The 17,029-nt window shown below is 40.9% G+C and overlaps 1 protein-coding gene across 1 annotated transcript in view; it reads left to right on the forward strand.

Annotated features, from left to right (window-relative positions):
* The first annotated feature begins 5,320 nt into the window (after nt 1-5,320).
* PRICKLE2 (prickle planar cell polarity protein 2) overlaps nt 5,321-17,029 on the forward strand; it is a 119,461-nt gene continuing 107,752 nt past the window's right edge. The window contains exon 1 of the mRNA XM_008052268.2: nt 5,321-5,842. The gene's annotated coding sequence lies outside the window, so the exon portion shown is untranslated. The remainder of the gene's footprint in view (nt 5,843-17,029) is intronic.

A 17,029-nucleotide genomic window follows, 5' to 3' on the forward strand; every position in this document is an offset into this window, starting at 1 on the left:
TATAGATTGAAAAAATGACTAAAAACTGTTGAGGACATCTCTTTTGAGTATTTCTTTTCTAAGAATAGGACACCTTTGTGAGTACCTTATGTCTCTTTACCTGCATTATAGAAGTTTTATATGTTTCAAACATTTATTTTCTGAGTGGTTATTTAGACTGCATGTTGTTGCTGGAAAATTAATACAAATCTGCATTTGTTTTTGTTGCTGTTGCTGTTTTCTCCCTCCTGGGGTAGAAAGTGAAAACGATGCAACTTTGATCTCTAGTATTCATTTAGGACTATCATTTTTTTAAATGTTAAACATTCCTTTGTTCTAAGACATTGAGTTTAATAGATGTGTTTTGTCTGCTTTTTAAAATGTTTTACATAGCACAGATAAAAACTGGGGTTCCCCATTGTCTGTTTTTTCTCTTCTTTCTCAGAGTACACTTCTCATCCTCCTTGTAGTTGGGTGAGGTCATGGGACGAGTTTGACTACTAGGAGTGGGATTTTTCATCTCCAAGCTGAAGCACCTCAAAGCCTCTTCAGTTATTTCGCCTGTTGTTTCTGTAACTTAGTAAATTATGGTTGAGATCACAGAGGCACAAAAAGGAAGTAGAGTAGATCCCTGAGTCACTACTTGAAGTGGAGGTACCTAGAAAACTTCTGACTTCCAACCAACTTTGCCTGAGAAATCAACCTTTCTTGTGTTAAATCATTGACATCTACGACTGTTACAGCACCATTGCCTAATCTAGCCCAACTGACATGACACTTCATTGCCTGCCTCCTCTCCCATGTTTACTTTGCTGGATGATGATGATGATGATGATAATTATTATTTCTGAGACAGGGTCCTACTCTGTCACCCAGGCTGGAGTGCAGTACCACAACCATAGTTCAATACAGCCTTGAACTTCTTGACTCAAGTGATCCTCCTGCTTCAATCTCCTGAGTAGCTGGGATTACAGGCATGTGCCACCATGCTTCACTACTTGACTGAGTTTTAAAATCTAAATGTCAAAGAATTTCTTATGAGTAGAATATTTAAAACCACACACACACACACACACGCGCGCGTACGCGCGCGCACACACACATATTTACAAAATAAACTTAAATGAGCCTTATTAGATGAGTGGTTTGAAACTTTGATGATATCCCTTACAATAATTAGGAATTTCACAGTAGCAGCACCAAAAGATACTAATGTAAACCAGCTAGGATGGGTGGTGTATTTGTCTTTTAGAAGTTCTCCAAAAACCAAAACACTTTCATTTCTCTGAGTGATCCATGCCAGTTCTTACCATCTCAGTATTCAAAAGTCTTTCTTAAGTCCAAGTGAAATCCCTCTTTAGTTCATTTAAAATCCATTCTTTCTTATTTTACACCCATGAAACTGGAGGTTTAGAAATTGTTCATTACAGTCTTCCTCAACAAAACCCTTCATGTGAGAGCCCACCGCCTTTGCCGTCACTTGCCCTTCTCTTCTGTAACCTGGCCAACAGAGGCACTTGACCTTTCTCCATAATCCTCTAACAAGATTCTGCCTAACAGTGACTAGAATGGAAAGATTATTTGATTTTCCAGTATGTATGGAACTACCTCTTTGTCATTTGCTTGGCTGTCTTGTGTCCATGCTGACAAGTCATTTAATTTTGCGTTTTTGCTAATACTTTTCTCTGCTATTTGTGCTCTTCTTTCCGCCTGGATCACACTCCCTAGATACTAAGATTTGACCTTGGCAATTTTAGCAGTCTTTTCACTTATGGCCTCTGGATTTTGTGTCGTGCTTAGTAAGGACTTCCCCACCATAAAATTGTTTTTTAATTCCAAAAAAGTAAAATTGTTTTTGACCTTGGGCCTCACTAAATTGTACTTTTCCTGACTCCTGATCACCTCAGCCATAATTAGTCTTGTCCTTCTTGTCCTTCCTCCTATATACGGTATGCAATTATGGTCATTTGTATAACTATCCTATCATCCTACCAAAATAAAAAGTTCCGAAGGTCAGCAGTTGCATCTTTTCTCCTGACAAGTGTCCTCCATTTCAAAGATTCCTAATAAACACTTGATTAAGTGTTTCATATGTCTTGCTTTTTCTTCCCTGCCTTTACCCCCATGAAGTTTGCTGTCATGAGTGTTTGTTTCACTGTTTTTATTTTATTTTTTAATGTGAATTTTGTCCCTATCTACCAGGTCCCTGAGATTTTTGTGAAAGTAATTGTTGTCTTACCTTGCCTAATATCTAACAGCATAATTTCTAAAAATCCTGTTTAGAATAGTCTTCAAAATGAACATAATTATCACAAAGAATTAACGATCTACAGATTTTGTTATTTTAATAATCTGTACAAGTATGATGCATAGCTCACTTCCTCATCACTGAGCTATGCTCACAGAGCACATGCTGTCAGGAGGACTTAAGCAACATGATTTTATACCATCCCTTTCCCAACTTCAATTAGGCCTTCGAGGACTCTGCATGCCCCCATCATAACACATACCACATTTGACTCTAATGGCTTGCTTAATTGTCTTCCCCTCTCAATGCTAAGCTCTTGTAAGGTAGGACTCATGTCTGCCTTGGTCACCACACTGTCTCTAAGGCCTAACACAGTCACTGACAAACAGTAGGAGCTCATTTAATGAGTGAATGGATATATGAGTGAATGGATGTAGCATCTATTCATCCCAGAAATATAGTTATCATATCTTGGTATACAGTTATACAAATGAGGGTCCCCGTACCTTTTGGTCATTTTTACTGCTTTCTTTCCTAGTTTCATAGCATTTAAAAGCATTTGTATTATATCATGTGGAAAAGGGCATGTGGCTTATTTACATTAAATGGAACTTTGAGTTGTGCCTTAGGAATGGGAAATGTCCTTTCTCCCCATCTTTTGAACTTGGGTCAGTTAACTAATTAGTACCAAAGTTAACAGTGGAAGCATTATTACTTCTGCTACCAATGGCTAATGCCACTGAATGTTTGCTGTGTGTTAAGCTCAGTGCTAAATATTTCACATCAATTCTTCATTGGATTCCCCCAACAGCCCTAAGAGGGTAGGCACTATTATTATCTCCTCTGTTGCAGATAAGAACCTCAGGCCTCAAGTCATGGAGCTACCAAGTGATAGAGCCAGAGTCTGACCCCAGGCAATCCATTCTAGATGCCATGCTATGTTGTTAACTCTTAGGAAGTTGATCGTTGTATGTCAAATGTGTTCCAGATAAAGATTAATCTCTTTCACTTTCTATGTTCCAGCTTACTTCTTCACTGCTTCATTGTCAATTACTTGTGAATTTATTCTTATAATTCTTATATGACCATGCTGATCATAAGTAGATCAGAGAATAGTGTACACATCTTCAGATGAAGACACTGAGGCATAGAAAGTTGAAATGACTTGCTCGTGGCCACATTGGGGCAAGTTGTCACTGCTTCCACTTGGCCATTGGCAGATCCAAACTTTTAGATTTGTTAATTGACTTTTTGAAGGATATTGAGGTCTAGGGGATCATCTTCTTCCCCACACGCTGAGTCCTGTATGATGGAGATTGAAGAATGAGTGTTATTCATTTGCTTGTATTCCATTTCTCAGTGAGAAGTTATTCCAGGTCTCATAATTTTCACCATGAAAAGTCTTCTGGGAACCAGAGAAAAAGCATTCTGAAAGAAGTTATTAAGCATTATTAATACAATTATGTATAACAAAAGACATAATTTAACTTCCCCACATCCAACAAAGAAATTCATTTGAAGCTTCAGGAACTCCAGCTGGAAGGGCAGTGCTCATCATCAGAGTGGGTTCTCTAGGCGGGGGAGTATGGGCAAGGAGCCATGTGGGCTGCTTTGTCCTTGGGGACACTTATATGCATGATAGAATATGCCTCTTTCCCAGTCTCCTCAGCCCCTCCTGCACTCTTCACTTTCACCACAGTGCTTCCTTATCACGGGCACAGAGTTCAGAATATTGGCTTGTGCTTCCCTCTCACCTGGCCCAGGATATTACACAGGCGGCTTTGAAAGAACATTTGATTTTAAACAATTAAAGATGAATGGAGAAAACCTCAGAGGATAGAAATAACGTCCATCCCAGTAGACACACACCTTGGTGAATTTTTCTGACTTCATTCAAAATATCAGAAATAACTATTTCTTACTGTGTCATTGTGTTAATCACCACCACAGTTCCATCCAATATTTTTACTTTCTTTTATTGCACTAGAATATAAGCTCCACAAAAGCCGAGACTGTCTTTATACTCAGTCTCTAGAATGGGGCATGGCATAGAGTCTGCTCAGTTACTGAGTGAGTGAATGGTACAGACCAAATATCCTTGAAGATCCCACAACTTAAGTGACTTGCCTGAGGTCACATTGCTAGCAGGAAGCAAAGGCAGAACTTGAACCCAGGACTGTCTAACTCTGTAGTGTTTTTTCTTCCAGATTTCTGGGATAGGTCTCTTTGTGGTGTTGAAAAATGGAGATTGGAGATCCAAAGATATTCAACAAAAGCTCTAGTTTGAAGTCCAGGCAATGTAGATTCTTTCTGAAATCCCTGTGTGACCTTAGAAAAGTCTTTTTTCCACCCAAGCCTCTGTTTTCTAATCTGTAAAAATGAGGAGATGGAATCATTGCTCTCTAAGGGTGTAGAGGTCTTCTTGCCCCTAGGGAAGTTTATGCTTGGCCATCTTCCATGTGTACTTGGAGTTAGTGTAAGGCCTTGGGGGGAGGTGACTAATACACCACCCAAGCATGTGAGGAGAAGAGTCAGTTGTGTTTTATTTCAAAGTGCACAAAAACTCAAAGGTGACATAGTCCTAGGCCAACAAACAGGTGGCACCCTGAAATGAAAGTTGAAGAAAGAAGAGAAAGAAAAAGAAAGCAGAGGCATTTGAAGGCTTGACAACAGCTTTTGATTAAAAAAAGAGAGAGCTCTGATTCCACTCCTGGGTTGGCGCAGCATATAATCTGAAACAGGCGCTCAGGTTGATAATTGTGCCCAGATCTGATCCCTGGCACATAAGAGCATGGCTTTTAAAAAGAAAAAATAGGCGTGTGTCTTTAAAGCCTCTCTGCTTATATGTGATTTTTTTCGTGCTCATTTGGAGATTGCATAGCTGGGCCCTTGCATCCAGCAAAGGCTTTCTTCCCCTCTCCCTGGCTTGGGGATTATTGATTTGGAAGGCGAGGCTAATTTACATGTAAATAAATCTCAGCCCTGGGCAGCGGGATGGGACGTCCAGATGCCGTGACTGACTTGCTGACATCACGGCTTCATTAGCATGCGGAGGATGCAAGCACTGCAACAGCGACTTCTCAGGCACCACCAGCAGCGCCACCGACAGTTATTATTATTTTTTAACCGAGCAGCACATTTCCTGGTTCAGTGGCTTGGGCTCTGTGAGCTGCTGACTGGTTGCCTGGGTCTGGCTCGGGATCAGTTGGTGACGCCGAGACTGGGGTCTGTGACTTCCTTCAGATTGTCGTGAAGAAGGGGAGTTGAGAGGAAACTAGGGTTCTCAGGAAAGCAATCGCAGCACTCAGGCAGATCCAGAGGAAGAGTAGAAGTCACACTTTTCCCCCTGCTTGGTGAATTTCCCAGCAGGGTCTGGAGCCAGCAGTGCTGCTTTCCCTAAGGGAATGTAGAACAGCTCAGCTTGAGCCTGCTGCCAGCTTCAGGAAGGGTTCAGATTTGGGAAAGGGGTTTGAGAAGAAGATGCTTTGGCTGCCTGAGGTCCTGCTTGTGTTCTTAGAAGTCAGACCCAGGGAGAAAGTGAACTGGGGCAACTGACAAGCTCCGAGGGTCTGGCAGAAGCTTCCTCTGAGACGGGGCATTTCATCCTCCCTGGAGGTAGGTAAGAAATTTGTTATAATTCACAAATGAAACAGCATTGTATTTTCTAGGGAGGATAAGAAAACCAGATCTAGGGCCTTTGCACTGGGGGAGGTGTGGGGGCTCTATTTTCTTGGCCAGGTGGCAGTTTTGGTGGTTCTCTGGTCCCTTTTGCCTTTTCTGTGCTTACTGGAAAGATCAGATGGTAAGTGATATATCACAGGCATAGGGAGGCCTTAAGAAACACTTAAATCTTTCTTGGTGCTTAAGAGGCACCGTTTCTCTAGAAGTGCAGGATTTCTTACAAAATAATAATATGGAGGAGAGGCTTTTAAAAAGCCAAGCACCTGGTAGTGTTCACATACAGTAGTCATTTCAGCACATGATGTCAGATACCATTAGGGCATCTGAGGAACCAGGACTTAGCGAGACTTCCAGGTAAAGCAGCGACTCTCAGATTATTTAGGTTTAATTTTAGCCAGTGCTTTCAGATTAGAAATGGTGACAGAGCTTCAGAGTGTGACTGCATAGCCTGGTTGAAACACATAATTTGGTTTGCTTTCTATATTGGGTTTCTTGAAGGAGTGCATAGTTAGTTTTCCTCACTCTTGGTTTCCCGAAAACCAATCACAACATTCCTAATCTGCCATGGAGGTCTTGTGATGAAATACAGATTTTTTAATCCCATTATCTTTTGTTATGTGGTCTTGGGCTATGCTGGGGTCCAACAGGATGATTATGAACCATAAATAATCCAGTCTGGGCCAAATCTTACAGGGGTAAGTGATCCATAGCAGATGCAATGCCATCCACTGGTCCAAATGTGGCTCTTGTATAACTTAGGCACATAGATGATTTCCCCAGTGAGAGAGTTTGGCTTCCAATATCAATGCATGTATGAGCACAGTCAGGGGAGGGCTCCAGTGTGCCGTGAATATATAGATATAGGCTGCTGTGTACTGAATCTGCAGCTGGAAGCCTGCGATTTGCTTTGCCTGCACATCTCTTCCCAGAGAGTGTTTTAAACCATCTCAGTGAGACTTAAACTAAATGAAGCAGCCTTGCCTCCTTGCTAGAGGCCCAATTGGCTGCCCTAATCCTGCTCCCCAGAAGGCTTACTGCCTGCTGATGGCTTTCACAGATGGGTCAGGATGAGTGTCCCCAAGGGCTTCAGAGTAAGTCACAACTTTGACATAATTACCATATTTTGGAAATTTAGATTTTAATGCCTCCTTGAATGCTTGTAAAGGTTTTGCCTTTCCATCAAATGCTATTTCCCCTCGGGGATTCTTTTTTTAATGTGAAAATTAAAACATACAGGCTCTTTTGGCCGTCGGGCATTGCAGTCTGTAAAGAGTCATGGAGCAGCCAGAAATAGTAAAATAGCGTTGCCTGAAAGGGTATGTTTATAAAGATTTACCCATGCAACGTGGGAGGGAAAAATAGAAATATAGGAAGGAAGATGCATTTATGGAAGCTTAAGGAATGAGAAGGGAACTTAGGGGTTAGACTGTATGAGATGTTTATCCAGGGCTCAGACTGTGGATTCAGAAAGAGTTAAAGATACTTAGAGCTACCTCTCTGAGCATCGATTCCTGTCGGTAAAAATGGGGCAAGCAGTAGAACCTATAGGCATGGTTATAGGTATAAGGATTGAATGAGATGTCATATGAAAAATACCTAGCACAGTACTGGTCACATAGTAAATACTCAGTAAATGTTAGCTATTATTATTGTAGTGTTTGTTATTGTTATCTTTTTTGTCATTACCATTATAAGCGTTGTTGCTAAACACAGTCTATTGAAAAAGCAATAGGTTCACATCCATTTGTCTGCAAAGAGGTTTTGCTAGCAGGAAAGATGCTGTCTCTGGTACTGTTATATGCAAATGGTTCCCACACAGAGAAACTTTCCACCCTCTTGACTGAGTTGACAGAATAAACTGTATGATCCAAAACGACTATATTTTGCCAAAGCAAAAATGACTGGCTGGTATGACAAAAATCATTTTGTACTAGCTGGGACTCAGGTATCCTTAAAGAAGGTATCCTGTTTTGGCAGCTGACGAGTCATATGTAGAAAGCTGCAGGATCCCAGTTGAAATCAATGCATTTCTAGATTTCTCTTCTGCGCCAGCTATACACGTGAAAGGCAGTCCTTGTCTTTCTTCATTCTTTTCAGCAAAGACATTTGGCATTTTCTTCATCCGGGGAGGCCATTGAGTATATACTTCACCTGCTGGCTGGCTTCTCAGAAGTTCCAAGGTGAACTCTTGCCACCATCTGGGTGGCTTCAGCTTGTGGGTTGGCCGTTAAGGGAAAGGAATTGGCCTCCCCTGCCTGCCTACCTGTGACCCAGTCCTTTCTGCCTTTGTTTTGTGCCCACTGCCATGATACATCTTTGCCAGACTTGTGATCTTCTCCATCATGCCAGTGAGCATGCTTCAGTCACACAGTTGGACGACTGTTTCTTCCTGTTCTCCCACCACCATAGGAGATGGAATGCTGATGCAGGGATATGATGGACAAATTAAAAGTGAATTAAGAAGTCAGAGGAATCTGGCATAAAGTTCTTTCTCAAGAAATTCAAAATTTGAAGCTGATAATTCCTGGCCACCGCTGATCTTTAGTAGAGTTGTGTTTTGTATTGTGGAGAATAATATTTATATCTTGATAATAGCCTACCTCCATTGCCTCCTGATTGTGTAATGTAATCTTAGGAGAGTTGCCATGCCTCTCTGAACTTTGGTTTCCTCATATGAATATTGGAAATAAATTCCTCTGAATGCATGGAATTACTTTGATGATAATGATAACAGCTGTAGTGCCCTTACCTAATTCCTGGTACTTACCGGGTGTTGATCTTTATTTCCTTCCATGCCAATGACTTTCATATTTCTCATTTAATTCTAACTTGTGAACAACAGGGGGCAGTAGTTTTAATACTCATTTAACAGAGAAACCAAAGGCCAAATAGGCAAAACTAGTTACCCTTAGTGACACAGCCGGAGACAAACCTTGGTACCCAGTATGGTGCTTCTACTGCACGTCAATTCCAAATACTCTGAGTTTGAAAAGGATTCTTAACCACTCTGTTGCTCTGCCAACCTTGATTAGCAGAAACCTCTTTATTTGATAGTCCCCAGGCTGTGGTCTTCTCTCTTCTCTATTGTCTGCAAACACACACAGCCAAAAGGCTTTTTCCCTCAGATAGGAATTTTGGGTGGCATTTAGGTGAGAATTTGTTTTTGCACTTGAAGACCCACTGAAGGCTTTCACTCCCTCCACGATTATGGTGGTTATAATCAGGTAACTGCTAGTGACCATGAGCTATTTGCGAACTAAGAAGCTTGGGGATGAAGCACTGGCAAAATCTGCCTTCTTCGTTGATGTTTTTGATACTTGCCACTTTGTTCTGTCATAACATGTAAACATTTTAAATGAAACATTCTGGTTTTTATAATGAATGTGTGTGTGTGTGTGTGTGTGTGTGTGTGTGTGTGTGTGTGTGTGTGTGTTTGAATCAAGCAGGAGAGAAAATCTCCATTGGGGACTTAGCCAGTTGAGTTTGGAGACTTGGTTTTCTTTTTGTTTAGCCTATTGTTTGAGCAATTCATTATTCAGAGACTGAAAACCTTAGGCTTATTCGTTTTTGTTATTTCCCCAGGGATGAGGCAGAGGGAGAAAATAAAGCAAGGCTGGAGAAGGGGGAGAGAGGGAGAGTTTGGATGGAGGAGTTAAGAGAAGGGGAGGGAAAGGAAGACAGGATGGGGGAGCAGCTGGGAGAATATCAGAGCAATCTCCAATCCGCCATGAAAGTGCTAAACTGAAGGTTCCCTTTGGGTGAAGTCGCAACTCAGAAGGCAAGAGCCTCTGTTCTCCTTCAGCTAAAAACTCTCTCTCCATCTGTCCTAAAAACTCATAGTGAAGCCATTTTAAACCCTAAAACCCTCATTGTGACTAAGCACTGCACATGTTTTCCACTAGAGCACCATGGACCCTTTTCTAAAAGTACATTAATTACAGGGAGCAGATTTTCAAGTACAATGTGAGCCTGCCTTGCCTGGGTGGGTGTAGAGAGTAAACTTCCAGCACATGTTTGGCTATGAAGTCTGTAAAGATCAAGTCGGCTGCACTGAAGACTCAGATACAAGAGCTGACTTGGAAGATGAAACATAACATTCCATGGGACACAGAATCCAGAGACATCACTGGTTGGAAGTGGGGCCAAGAGGGAAATCAGGGATGGCCTCATCAGAGTGAACCTGTAGGAGGAAGGAATAATGGTGATTTCTGATATCCCCCTCCTTCCTGGTGCTAGCTTTTGAGCTGCTAATGTAAACCATCCTGGGGTACTGAAGGGAGCACAGGAGACTTTTATCTCTTGGGATGTGGAGCAGAGCTGACTTCTGATTGGTACCTTTTACAACCCAGCACCTTGCCTGTCTCAGATGATGGAAGGCTGACTTGAGTTGCCTCCGTCCTTCTTGCATTGGGAGTTCCATTGGCCTCGAGTCCTCCTCCCCTCCTGGGCTCCTTAAAATCAAACCTTATAAATATTACCCATTCCAATCCAGGGTTAAGAGTAACCAGGACAGGAATTCTTAGCATTTCATTTCAACTGGGCAAGATGCCATTTTTCCAGTTCTTTTCTTGGCATCCGTCAGTTATGAGTCCTTAGAGATGCCTGTTCATGAAAGTTCCAGGACTCAACTGAGAAATAGCCATACTTTCTATGGTCACACAATCAGGTATGATTTCAGGGTAGCTATTAGTGTAGATGACAGTGTATGTTTTGGATATCTGTCTCTATAAAGTCTGAGTGCTAATGTTTGTGTGGATATATAGAAAAAATAATGACAGCCGGGCTCAGTGGCTCAGCCTATAATCCCAGTGCTTTGGGAGGCTGAGCTGAGTGGGTTACCTGAGCCCGCGGGTTCAAGATCCGCCTGGGCAACTTGGCGAGACTTCATCTACAATAAATAAAAAAAAATTAGCCGAGTGTGGTAGCACACACCTATAGTTCCAGCTACTTGGAAGGCTGAGGTGGAAGGATCGCCGGAGCCCAGCAGGTCGAGGCTGCGGTGGCCGGGAGCATGCCACTACACTCCAGTCTGGGCGACGGAGTGAGACTCCAACTCAAAAAAAAACAAAAGAACAAAAGAAAAAAATAATGACTATCATAGACTGAACACCTACTAAGTGCTAGCTGACTTGAAAGATGATTTATATACCTTGCCTTGATAAATTCTTACAACAGTCATGTAGCTAGGTTTTATTAATTCTATTTAATATTTGAGAAACCAACACTCCTAGAAGTAATTTGCTCAAGATTACCCAGACTGTAAATAGTAATGCTTGAATTCAGACCCAGGACAGTCATAGTCCAAATCTTGAACTACGTCCACTATTCAATGCTTCCTCACAGTTTTTACTATAACATCTTCTGGGAATGATTTTTCTTTTCCTTGTAGTCTTCTCTAGGAGTCCTTCATTTGAGAAACACCTTATTATTTAGCCATTGAATTAAAGTCTTTTAGGTAGATCTTTTGGTAAAATTGGAAATATTCAAGAGAATATATCAGGCATAGAATAGAACATAGTGGCTTCTGCACCTACTGCTTTGAATGTGGCTTTTAGAACAGAAGTGTGAAATAGGTTAGCAAGTTGGTAAGACACACGCAAACAAGGACTAAAAACCGCAGGTGGGTGGAAGAAGCCCTTTCCTGGACTAGAGGGAACATGGGGGATTCTCCTGGGCTAATCTCATGACCGTGGGCAAACCAACTGGAGTTTGACAAAAGAGGGGCCAAGCGTGTGGCTCTCAATCACCAGTTGTAAACACATCTGGTTACTAGAATGTGTTTCCTCTTTCTGAGCCTCGGTTCTTTTGTTTCAAACATGAGGGTCCTGAATCAGATAATCTGTAAGTTCTCTTTCAGTTCTGACCTTAATGAATGTGAACTTTCAGAATGAATTCAACCTTGTCAGTGAAGGGGTATAATTTGCACTGTGGCTACTCCTGGCGGAGAACTAAAAGGTCAGGTTTTATATCAGGACCTGACCTCTCTATGTTGTGAATGTATGCCGGAGTCTGAGAAGTGGTAGCCCTCCAGAGAATGACAGGTGCTTCCTGGAAGAATGGCTGACCTTTGGATGTTTCACACTAGTGAAGAGGAGGTGGTAGAGGCAATGTGTTGGTGTTGCTTATTCACTTCAGAAGCTTTCCAGGGCTTTGTTATGGATGCAGGTATCCTAGGAATGCCAGAGACCAAGGCTTCTCTAATTTAATGTGCATGTACCTGGGGTGTTTCTGAAATTCAGATTCTACATTTTTAGCGAGCTCCCTGGTGGCACCTATGCTGCTCCTTCTAAGCCACCTTTATGACTGACATAGAGCAAAGAAAATGTGACTAACTTCAGAAGGCCCAGATTCTAGTCTCAATTATACTTATTTGAATAAACCTCAAAGAAATCTGTCTCCATGATTCAGTTTCTCCATCTGTAATCAAAATAATTAATAGCTAACACTTAAAGATTGCTTCCTGTGTGCCAGGTCCTGTGCTCACAATTTCCTGTGTTGTATCTAATTTAATCCACTGTATGAGGTAGGTTCTGTTATTATCTGTATTCTACAGAAACTAAGCACAGAGAGGCTGAATAACTTGACCAAGGCCACACAGTTAGTAAATGGCCAAGCTGGGATTTGAATTCATACTATCTTAATCTGGAACCTTCACCATTTATTGAGATAACAGATGTAAAAGATATTTGGATTTATTGTGTGTAAGTATGTGTTATTCATGTATATGATATGTACACTCATAAATATTTTTGGGTACTTGAGATTATAAGAAGTAGATGTTTCCCAGATAGGGTTGTATTGTTTTTAAGTTTAAAATGTTCCAATTTATATAAATTAAAGTCAAATGCATTGTAACATTTTGAAGAGTACAGATGTTTGTTCTGTTGTTTTGGATAGTTCATCTGGTAGAGAGGGGAGGATTATGAAAGAGGAATGCTCTGAGGGGTGAGGGGCTCTGGTAAACTGATTTTCTGAGTATTTACAATTAAATTCTAGTGCATTTTCTGTCTTGTTTTTGTAAATTCGGTCAATTTATCAGATCCTTTTTCTACCTTAATAGAAGAGGAGGGTTAGCTGAATTGAATGTCTCTTGTGATTCAGGATATAGAACCATGGAAATTATTACCCCGAAAAACAAATTTCCAGTGAACTTATCTTGCAAGAGGAAGTCAGAAGAGGTTGATTATGAGTGTCCTCTGAGTTTGATATTTGTCACTTCACTGGACATGAGGCTGTGATCCAGCAGCATAAATATATGTCTGCTTTCTCCCTTCCCTTCTCCTTGTTATTCCCCCAGAAGCTTCTATTCGAATAATAAAGGAGTCTTCTTCAGTGGGGAAAGTTATTTCTATTTGAATGTATACCCCTGTTTGGACTCCATTCTTAGAAATGTCCTGACCATATAATTAGTATGGCAAGTACCTCATCACCAAGTCTCCTTGTTCATTGCAGATCTCACTAATGACCAACACATTCTTTCTGTGAAACCTCAGATTTCTTCTCAACACAGCACTCTAGCAGCCTGTACTCATGAGTTGTAGTTGACCCAAGAGATTTAATCTACATGCCAACTCTATCCTCAGATAGTCCCTGGAAATTAGTTCTCTTTTCAGTTTAGTAAATATGTATTGAATACCTACCTATTGCCTAGGTATGCTGAAAATAAACTCGATTATATTTTCTGTGTATGCTACGTTTTATTCTTCCAAATGTGGATGATTTGTGGGGTTATTGAAAGTTTTTGTTAGCTGGTCGTGGTAGTGTGCACCTGTAGTTTCCAGCTACTTGGAAGGCCGAGGCAGAAGGCTCACCAGAGCCCAGCAGGTCAGGGCTGCGGTGGCCGGGAGCGTGCCACTGCACTCCAGTCTGGGTGCCAGAGTGAGACTTCAACTCAAAAAAAAAAAAAAAAAAGAAAGTTTTTGTTAGTTGAATTTTTGGTAAATTAAGGTTAAATAGGTTTTTTTATTTCTTTGAGATACACATTGTTATTCTGATCAAGATGGTAACCATTTTTAATGGTAACCATTTTAATGTAGGATCTCTGTCCAGGTCTCCTGCTGTGATGCTCTCAGAGAAATACCTCCTCTACAATGAGGAGTGTTCCGTTGCATCCTCTGGGCAATCACATCATTGGTTAGGTGGCCGGTGCATGCAGAGCACCTGTTCCTAGCTCAGCAACTGCATAACCCTCAACTGAAGCCCTCCCGTCCCCTGACAGCTTGTCCATCAACACTCAGAACTTCATTTAAATTGCTGCCTGAGTCTATTACTTGCTTTGGAGTTCATCATCTCAGAAGTTGCTAGGAAAGTCTGTCAAGACTAGAAACTTGCCATGGATTGGAACGATGACTGCTCCTCTTCCCCGCCCCCTGCAAAAAACCAAAAAACCTTACTGTGCAGGTTGGGCTACTCCAAAAATACCTGCTTCATTAGGAAGTAGGGTGAAAATGCAGAGCAAAGAATTCACATGCTTCTCTGTCAACAGCAGGAGCTTCCATTCTTGCTACACTTGCTTCTGAAAGGGGAATAGGTGGAAAGCAGCATAATCACTAGGCCTGATTGATTGGATAGCTTGAACCTGCCTTTCTTTCACTTTGTCGATTTGGCTGCCTAACCAGCTGCCTAAATCCCAATGTCGTTTGCTCTTATCATACTTAAAATTGTTTAAAATCCTGCACCACTGAATTGCTAATATGCAGCATCCTAAATGGTAACTATGATATCATGTGCTATTTTGAATTGTTAAAAGAACATTGCAGAAAGTGAGAAATAGCAATTGAGCATCTGCAAGATACAAGGCCCTGTGAATAGTTTAAAATATCAGAACAGATCTTTTACATTTAACCAGTTTTCCAAACCAGATGTTCTTAGCTTGGGACCCAAGGGCAACAAAGGACCTGACAGGATTGATGAACTTTCTGAAATTTAATGCAGAATTTTCTATGAATGTGCATATGTTCCTTTTTTCAAGGAAGAAGATTCCAGCTTTCATCAGTGTTTTAAAGGCATCAAGTCACTCAAAAGGCTAAGAACTACTAAATTGGGTAGTAGGTTGGTGTAAACTCATCCAGATAAACCTCCATGGGTTAATGTGGGACTTGAAAAAGAATTTGCCCTGCCCCATGAAAAATACAACATTTTCTACATGACTACCCAGGATCTAATGTTAAACCCTGTGGAGCTGGAAGGAGAGAATTACCTGATTTCCTTCCATTTTATAGATGAGTGAATTGAGGGCTGTGATTTCAGCTGCCAAGGCCACAGGAGTTCTTGTTCCTTCTGTCTCTGATACTTTTTATTTTTCACTAAACAATTTAACAATTTTTTGAAAATTTACTTTGCACTTGGCCAGTATTTTTCAGTCTTCCTATACTTCAAGGCATTCTTTTAAATATTGGGCATTTTGCAGTACAGTAACAGAATTAAGTTACATTATCGTTATGGTACATTCTCAGCGGTAATCTAACTTCTTCATCCTAACCTTACGCATTTGCATGCTTTCATTTAATTGAGGCCAAAGACAGTCTTTCTTTGATGTGGTCTTGGTGAAACACTACTCATCATATAGTTGAATCATACTCTACATTTTTGACATCATTGTAACAATATACATTTTCAGTTATTGTAAAAATATAGATATAAAAAATAAAATTTACATGTTGATCATATCTTGTTTACATGCCCATGAAAGGTTTGTAGCCCAGTGGTTGAGAACTGCCAGCCTAGATTCTGGAGCAGGTATTAGGGATTCAAAATTTCCAAGAGCTACTTATTAAATACTTATTGTTCTAGATAAAAGAGAAAATCCTTGACCTTATGAAATTTACATTACAGTGGGGAAAATGTATAATAGACACATTAATAAATGAAATGATTTCTGAGAGTGACAAATGTTAAGAAAAAACATGTAAAGGATAATAAAATAGAGAGTGAATGAGAAAGGAAAATGAGCTATTTTTTTTTATAAAGTCCTTGATGGAAATGCCTTTGGGTGAAGATGTGAATAGTGAAAAACAGGCCAGCTTTACTGAGGGAAGAGTATTCCAGGATGAGGAACAGTCACCGCAAAGATCCTAAGAGAGGGATGGCCTTGGCAAGTTCAAGGGACAAATAAAGACCACTGAGGCTAAAGCATGGTAGGCAAGGTGGAGCATGGAGTGCAACAAGATGAAAATGGAATGAGAGGAATGGGCCAAGTTATATAGGGTCTTGTAGGCCATGGTTAAAGAGTTTATACTTAATTCTCATTGCAGTGGGAAGTTAATGGTGCATTTTAAGCAAGAGAGTTGAATGTTACACCATTGTTTAAAAAACAAACTAGTGAAAATTAGATTCCAGAAGGGCAGGGATGGAAGCAGGAAATTAAGAAGTAGGCTGTTGCAATAGCCCAAGCAGGTGGTAATGTGAATAGTGGTGAGTAGGAGGTGATGTGACTAGGATAGTAAAGATAGAGACTAAGACTCATCCCACACCCCAAGGAAATCCACAGTTCAGGCTGTTGTTCATTGCATCAACTGTGTCCAATAGGCTTCAGGCGGGAGTCGGGGATCGAGGCTATGTACATCCTTCAACCAGCACTATGTCAAATTTGAATGCAACAAATTTTTTAATATTTTCAAAACCTTACTCCTAGAGACCATGTGAATTCAATTCATCAAGGGCTTCTTTCCAATAAAACATGAAACCAGGAAATGTTACTTTTTTTCTCTGTACTTCCCTCCTTCCTTTCACTGCTGCAGAATGAGGAAACGAGTTGTGGTTCAGAACAAAACCACAAAAACCATTCCACAGATCCAACATGAAGAAGAGAAATCAGCATCTTTTTTTTTTTTCTTTTGCCTATCCCTACTGTGGGAAACCCTGAGAATTTTGTTTTGTTTTGTTTTTTTCCCTTGGACTTGACTAAAACCGGGTCTCTCTCCTGAAAATGTCTTTCCCCATTGTGTCTAACTCAATCTGAGTTGAGGGGCTTTACATCCAGCACTGGTATTTGGTAAACGTCCAATTTCTTGATGCTCTTGTTTCGCAAGTCCACTGGGGTTGTCTTGAGCCTTTGGCCGCCTTTGCTGAGGAACTTGGATTTCTGGGAAGTTTTTGCCTGGAGCCCTTCAGCACAGATAT

This window comes from Carlito syrichta, unplaced genomic scaffold, assembly GCF_000164805.1.
Source record: "Carlito syrichta isolate Samal-C Ts95f unplaced genomic scaffold, Tarsius_syrichta-2.0.1 Scaffold270720, whole genome shotgun sequence".
Lineage (NCBI taxonomy): Eukaryota > Metazoa > Chordata > Mammalia > Primates > Tarsiidae > Carlito > Carlito syrichta.